Here is a 7,483-nt window from a genome sequence, read left to right as displayed (position 1 = left end):
GGGAAAGATTACCAACAGGCATATGAAACCGGTTAACATCATTAACCATCAGAAAAATGCAAGTCCAAAACACAGTGAGATTTTATATCAGTCCTTTCAGAATGACTATAATCCAAAAGATAACAAATATAAGTGTTGGTGAGGATGTAAGAAAATCAAACCTGATGCACTGTTGGACTGAGTGTAAATTGGCGCTGACACTGGAAAACTGTATGCAGTTTTCTCTCAAAATTAAAAATATAATCCAATGTATCCATATCTGGATACTTATTCCAAGAAAATAGAAACACTAACTAGAAAAGATAAATTCAAACCTTTATTCACTGCGGCATTATTTAAAATAGACAGGATATAGAAGCAAATTAATTGCTCATCAATAGATGATGGATAAAGAAAATGCGTTTTCATAGTATATATAACTACCCATCTATTTTTTATTTTTATATTTTATAGGTTTATCTATATTTATATATATATAAATATATATAAATATATATATGCATATATATGCCCACAAACAGATAAAAATACAATAGGTTATTACTCAGCTATAAAAAGTGTAACTTCTTCATTTGCAACAAATGGGTAGACCAAGAGGGTAATATGCTAAGTGAAATAAGTCAGAAAGAGAAAGACAAATGCTGTATGATTTTACTCATATTTGGAATTTAAATCAAATGAAAATTACACAGCATAAAAGGAGATATAGATATACAAAGTAACTGATTGTTCAAATGAAAATTACACAGCATAAAAGGAGATATAGATATACAAAGTAACTGATTGTTCACCAGAAGGGGAGAAATGGGTTGAGGAAAAAGAAATATTTGACAAAAATTAAGAGAGAAAATTTTCCAGTTGCAAATTAAATGAGTCAGGGACAAGAAATGTGCTGTATGGGGAATAGTAAATAACTATGAAATATCTTTAAATAGCAACATATCATAACTAGATATATTCTGGTGATCAGTTTGAAATGTACTAAAAATAGCAAAGAGTATGATGTGTAAGAGAAACTAATACAGTTTGTAGATAAATGTACAATTCAAAAGGAAACATACTTATAGAAAAAAATAGACTTGTAGTTAACACAGGCAGGGGTTGGGAAAGGAGAATTTGATTCATGCACTCAAATGCAACAAACTTCCAGCTGTAAAATAAACATGTTCTAGGGATGCCTGTAGTAACATAAAAATTACAATTAATACTACTTTTTGTTATATATGAATGTTGTTAAGAGAGTAGACCCTAAGGTTTTTCATCACAACCAAAATACAAATTGTATTTCTTTAATATTGTACTTAAATTAGATAATGAATTCTCCCTAAAGTTGCTATGATATTTATTTCATTATACTTGTAAATCAAACCACTCTCATGTGCACCTAAACTTAATGTTCTTCGCCAATTATATCTCAATAGAAGCAGGAGGAAAAATGGAAAGTCAATGTTCATTTTTTCCCATGTCATTTCTCATGATTGTTTCTGCAGTAAGTAAAGTTGAGTCATGATATACTTATCCTAGGTAAAGATACTAATAAACAAGTGATTCTAATAAATAATACATAAAGTTACCAATATAATTAGTGTTTTATCATGCCTTAAACTTTCTTTTTGTTAACATCCCACTGCTTCTGTAGGTTTGAATAGTTCACTCTGTGTATTAATCTGAGATTAGGGAATGTATGCAAAATTTAACCCTGGCTGCTATTGCGGTAAGTGATAAAGTTCACTGTGTCTGAAATATTGTCTCATCTACATGACATCATCAGTAAGAAAGGAACATGCTAGGTTGGTAAACATCTCAGCATGGTAAAATCTCAGAACTCCTAAAATTCTTAACTGTTTTGTAATGGGAATGCAATACTGACAAAAGTTTGATTTTGGATAACAATGTGGTGTTTTCTCATTGTTGCATTTGGGGATGTGAGGAAAATCCCTGAGATCCACAACAAACAATCTTGCACAAGTGCTGGGCAAAGAAGTGTAAAGGTTCTGCATTATTAGGACTGAGGGCTGCTTTCAAAATGATGACCGCACTCACTCTATTCCAGGTAGTCCAAGGAAAGTAATGTTACTGCAATTTCTAGGAAAACAGGAATAAGTCAGTGGTTCAGTCTCTATAAATTAGTCAACATGTGTTCAAAGCAAAACTAAGTTGTGTCAACAATGAGAATTAAAAGAAAAAAAACACTAAGATATAAGCTTAAATTAAAAAGGAGACATAGTCCTGTGCTGGGATCTGGGGACTGGAGAATGTATATGCCTCAGTCCAATTAAAGGTTTCAGTGGTTTTACCCTAACATCAGCTTAGGATTCAATGAACAGGTAATAATTAATACACTGGGAGAATTATAATCTACCTCTCCCTGATCGGTAGAAAATCTGATGGCTCAGTGAAATTCTTAATTCACAGAGATTCTGCCAGATGCAGAGGAATAATTCACTGATGGCTCAACTAAGACAAGCTTAGTTAATGCTTAACAATCCATCTTCACACACACACAGTGGTAGACAGATTTGTAGTATTTAGTGGGAAGAATTCAGTGGGCAGAGCTCAGGGAATAGTTTTCAAACACCAGCCAACTTTTGTACTTTGCCAATAGTCTAGCTTTTCCCAGGTAGAAAACAACAGATAGACTAACAAATAATATTCTTTTTTAGGATTTCTAATTTTGAAAGTAAACTGTTGCTTTTGACTTATCAGTATAGAACGTTGTTAAGATGATCACGGTAAGACCCACTGTCTAATAAGAGAGTTGGAAACTAGCTGCTGAACCATCCCATCTGAACCCCAGACTGCTAATGTAAACAACAACATAGCCACCATCATAGTTGTGCTGACAAACTTAAAATCTTGATGTTTCTGTTGTAGGAACAACCACTGCTGTCCATACACAGATCTCCTACTGCAAGTGGTCTCCTTTCTTCTCTTGGTAAAGGACATATTGGCGGAATGTTGCGTGAGCTTACCCTGGCCCATTTGCCAATTCTCAAGATTATCAAAGGCTTTATTCACAATTGGTGACACATTTTTGGACTCAATATTGCCATTTCATTCTTATCAGCTGACACTGGATGCATGATTATGACCAGAAGCCTTAGATACCCTGACATTGCCTACAAATTTTCCAGCATTTCAGGGCATTTCACATTCTGAAAATGCTTCACCTTTTATTTTAAGTAAAAGGGAATTACTCATAGTCTTCCATGAATATTTTATATTTCTTAATATCTGCAGAAATTTTATATTCTTGCAGTTGGACAAATTTTAAATTCTACCACCCTCACCTCCTTGTAGTCCACACATTTTAGATTGCTATTTAGTTTCTGAATATGACCACCACTACCAATGTTCTAGTACCTCTTAGATACTTCCTTTGTTAAGGTTAGAAGTGGCAAAATTTGTGTGGTGTCTATAAACCTGTATTAAATATATGCAATGGCACTGTCTCTTCTGGACGAAGCTCTGATTCTAAGAAGTAAATTAATTAGAAGGCAGTATAGTTATTGGTATGGGGAAGAGAATCAGCTATTTTGGGGTGGGTGAGTGATGAAGAGACAGGAAAAAATCCAGCAAATGAGAATGGAATGCTTTAGGCCTCTGGAGGCATGAATTAAGAAGAAAATAATACTTTGTCTCCTGTACCTACCTCCACTTACTGTCTTGAATGACTAGTCCATGGGCTATGAAAAGAGCTAGTTTGTGGTGAAGAGTAAAGACCATAACGAAATAGTTGAAAACCATGAGAGTTTTGTTGTTTCAGGAAAGTAGATTTTGCTTAAAGTCAACATGTATTTTTCATTCACTAAATAATAAAATGCATCTTGTGGCATGTGCTGTGCTTATTGTGCTGGTATCCAAGTTAGACAAGGAAAGTTGGATAGACAGAAAACATCTGGAGGAGGTGGTTTCTGTGCTGAGACTGGGAAAATCTAAGTAGGTAAATGGAGGACATCCTAAGTCCAAGGATGAGTTGGAGCAACAGTTTTGAGGTTGGAGTTAATATGGTTGACAAGCATTTGCCTGGATATATCTCCAGATACTGTGAAACATAAAGATATTCCAAGGTAGCCAGATGCCAGATCTATAAAGAAACGACTAAACTATGTTGAGATGTGGACTCAGATTTGGAAATGCTTTAAGTGCCCCTCTGAGGACGTAAGCATATCTTTGGCTGGAACATAAAAGCAACATTAAATTTTCACTAGAAAATATAGTGCAGACCCTTGAGGGGAGGAAAAGAAAGCACCAATTGAAATGCATTGAGAACAGCACAAAGAAGACCATAGAAAAAATTACTTCTTAAATTCTACCTCATGCTGAATGTGCCATCTGAGACTGCATCACGTGACTGTTATGATTCCAGGGATGACATATTAGAGACCATGACTCCTTAGCCGGTTCCTGCATTTATCTCCTGTTCCAACCTATCATAACTTAACACTTTAAATACTTTCCAGGATCAACCAGAAACCACTTAGTACTGTTCCCTCTCTCCATGTTTTTGTCTTTTTCCAAATTCTTCCATTTTCCCTTCTTCCTTACAAGAAATTATATAAATTTACTCTCATATTGTTCCATCAAATGATCATATCAATCAAATATCTCTTTTTTTCTTTAAATGTTAACTTAGTCTCGCGTTTAAATCTTTATTCTATTTTAAAAAATATAAGGACAATACAGGTACACATTTATGTTTATTGTTCAAATAAGAATATTGCAGATATATGTCAACATTTGCCATCATAAATTTTAATCTTTGCTATCCTGCATAATCTGGTAGTCCTCTGGTAGATCAATTGTAATTAGGATGACGTTATTAAACTGAAGATAGCTGATGAGTTGGCTTTGAGAGGTAGTTGATGTATCAGCTATCACTGGCAATGGAAACCGTGGGTTGCTCCCTGGTTGAAGTTTATAAAAACGACCTTCATTGGCAGATATGTTGTGATATCTATTTGGAAAAGTAGAAGGCTCCACCATCAGTCCAAAATAATTGCCCTGTATGGGAGACAAGATGCTGTAATGAGAAATAGAAGTTGTAGTTGTAATGAAGTTCACAGCACAGCCATTTGCTTCAGTTTAGCTGCTTTGGGAGTGCCTGTGGATAGTGGTCAACTGATTTAAAGTAGCACATTGATCCACTGCAATTTGTTCTCGTGGTCTAACTGACACTGATGATGAAGGAGAAAAATCACCTCTGATCGGGGTATTTGTATCACCAATTATATGGCTAGTAGAGGGCTTTCTGTTAAGAGGCATGTTTAAATTAGGAGAAGGTAAAAATGCACTTTCTCCACTAGTGCCAGCCACAAAATCAGAATTATGATTATCTATATTACCCCTTCCTATAAAGTGCTTCTTGTTGAAATCTTCAGCCAATGAAGATACCAGAGAGACATTTTTAATCCCAACTCTTATTTTTATTCTCACTAAAATTTGGGGACAGCCTCGTTTAAAATTTGAAATATGGTAGAATTGCAGCTACAATCAAAGTGGAAAGATTTTAGTAATATTTTAAACCAAATTAGAAGACTACAATAAGCCTAACCTATAAAACCTCAGATTTCACGTTTACAATGCAAAGATAATATCATCAAAATATGAGCAATTCTGACTATTTTTTGAAATTCCTTATTTCGAATATACACATTTAAATAATACAGTCATCAAATTTAAGAAGTTAGCATTTGCTGTAACGGTGAAAGCCACTTTTGAAAACAGCTTTAATACCTTTATTTAGATTTCTGTTAAGATTCATAGTTGCTAGCAAAGTTTATCATAATCTTGACTACTTAAGGCACTATCCTCATTTATATATAAAATTAAGAATTATAGCCTTAGTAGTTTTATACAATTTTCAAAAAAGCTTTCCATTTATATTACCATAGATTGATGTACAAAATTAAATTTTATATCTAAGTTACCAAGTTGTAACTAAACTTTGTGAATACCTTGTTTAAAATATAGACTTCTTTTTCTTCTGCCATAAAGACAGCTAGACAAGCAGATCTTTGAAAATTCTGCTGCAATTACCTAAACCCATAAAGCTTTAGCTGTATAACTAAACTTTTCATACTTCCAGGTTCAAATATTCTGAAAGGGGCCTTTCTTTCCAAAACTTCCTTCTTAAAGACATCTTCATCAATCACTATGGAAGATCCATTATCACCCCACCAGATGGATTTAAATTGGTCACTCCCAGGCATTTTCCAGAGTTTTCTTGGAAATTTCAGAGAACGAAAATCATTATCTCCAACTGGTTCAGAGACACAATGTGTGTAACATGGTCTTTTTATCAAGGATCCTTCTGACAAAGTCAGAGAATCAATTTCTTCAAACATAGACCTCAAGTCCAAGTCCCCAGAGAATGTTTGATCACAAAATAGAGATCTACTGGAGTTTCCTGAACCAGTTGACCCATCTTTAGGAAACTTATCTTGAATTTCTGAAGAAACAAGTGCCATCTCAAATAACTTTTTCTGCAGCTACTTTTCTATTCTGCATGGTTTTGAGCACTACAGCTTCAAATGCTGCTCTGGCAAGCCTGCACATTTAAACTGGTAGGCCATCACAATGGTTCTCAACCTGAGTAGCTGTGACATCACAAAACGTCTGGTCTCCTAGCAACCCAAGATTAACATTCAGCCAGTGTTTCTTTCTCATTCTTCCAGTTAAAATGAATCATATAAGATGCTTATTTTTATAGTGTGATCTGCAAATATTATCCCCACAAAATCTTTTTAAATAATTTAATTTTGGGGTCTATGAAATAAAAACAATCTCCTTTCTTTTGTACACAAATTTATACCAGTTTGGTGAACAGAGTATAAATAATGTTCAAAATAAATAAAATAATTTTAAAGTTTTGTAATTTAAAGTGAAATTTGTGTAAAACTTGTACAGAAAATTTATAACTATTTCATTATCTTTTGTAATTAAAGTGAAACATAAGATGATTTGGAAATGGAAGTAATTATTTATCTGTGTACCTTAAAAAAGTAGCTCTATATTCAAAACATGAGCAGAATAAATGTCAGTTTCTTTGGTATGTTTATAAATAAATGGTAAATATTTATGAATTAAAATTATAAAGCTTTAATCAATCAAATTTAAGAAATCTCAAAGTGGGGAATTTTTGTTTTTAATTGTACTTCAGTGCTATATGTAAAACTAATGTAATTTAATATTCTACTTTAAAATTACACAAGGGAAAATCTTATTGTATACATACAAATGTTTATTTTTACCATTCTTTCACTCAGAGGTTTTTCAGTCCCTAGAAGGAATAAATTTTCCTGTCATCTTTATAATCCATACTCTTTTGGATTCTGTTAAGTGCTCCAAAATGATGTTGATAAATACACTTATGCACAAGATCCTGGGTTCTATAAGCAGTGCCTCCATTAAGGGGCAAACAAACAATCAAAAAACAAAGAAATAAGTGTATATGTGGGTTGGTGTGGAAAACACCACATAA

At 33.6% G+C, this 7,483-nt stretch overlaps 1 long non-coding RNA gene across 1 annotated transcript; it reads right to left on the bottom strand.

The window, feature by feature from the left end:
- Nucleotides 1-4,735: 4,735 nt before the first annotated feature.
- LOC140692601 (uncharacterized) lies at nucleotides 4,736-6,358 on the bottom strand. The gene is made up of 2 exons (XR_012068161.1): nucleotides 6,083-6,358; nucleotides 4,736-5,004 (listed from the first exon to the last, which is right to left on the bottom strand). It is a non-coding gene; the product is annotated as an uncharacterized lncRNA (long non-coding RNA).
- Between the last annotated feature and the right edge of the window lie 1,125 nt (nucleotides 6,359-7,483).

This window comes from Vicugna pacos, unplaced genomic scaffold, assembly GCF_048564905.1.
Source record: "Vicugna pacos unplaced genomic scaffold, VicPac4 scaffold_14, whole genome shotgun sequence".
Taxonomy (NCBI): Eukaryota; Metazoa; Chordata; class Mammalia; order Artiodactyla; family Camelidae; genus Vicugna; species Vicugna pacos.
Note: the sequence above shows the minus strand (reverse complement) of the source record. Positions and strands in the feature narration are given on the sequence as shown.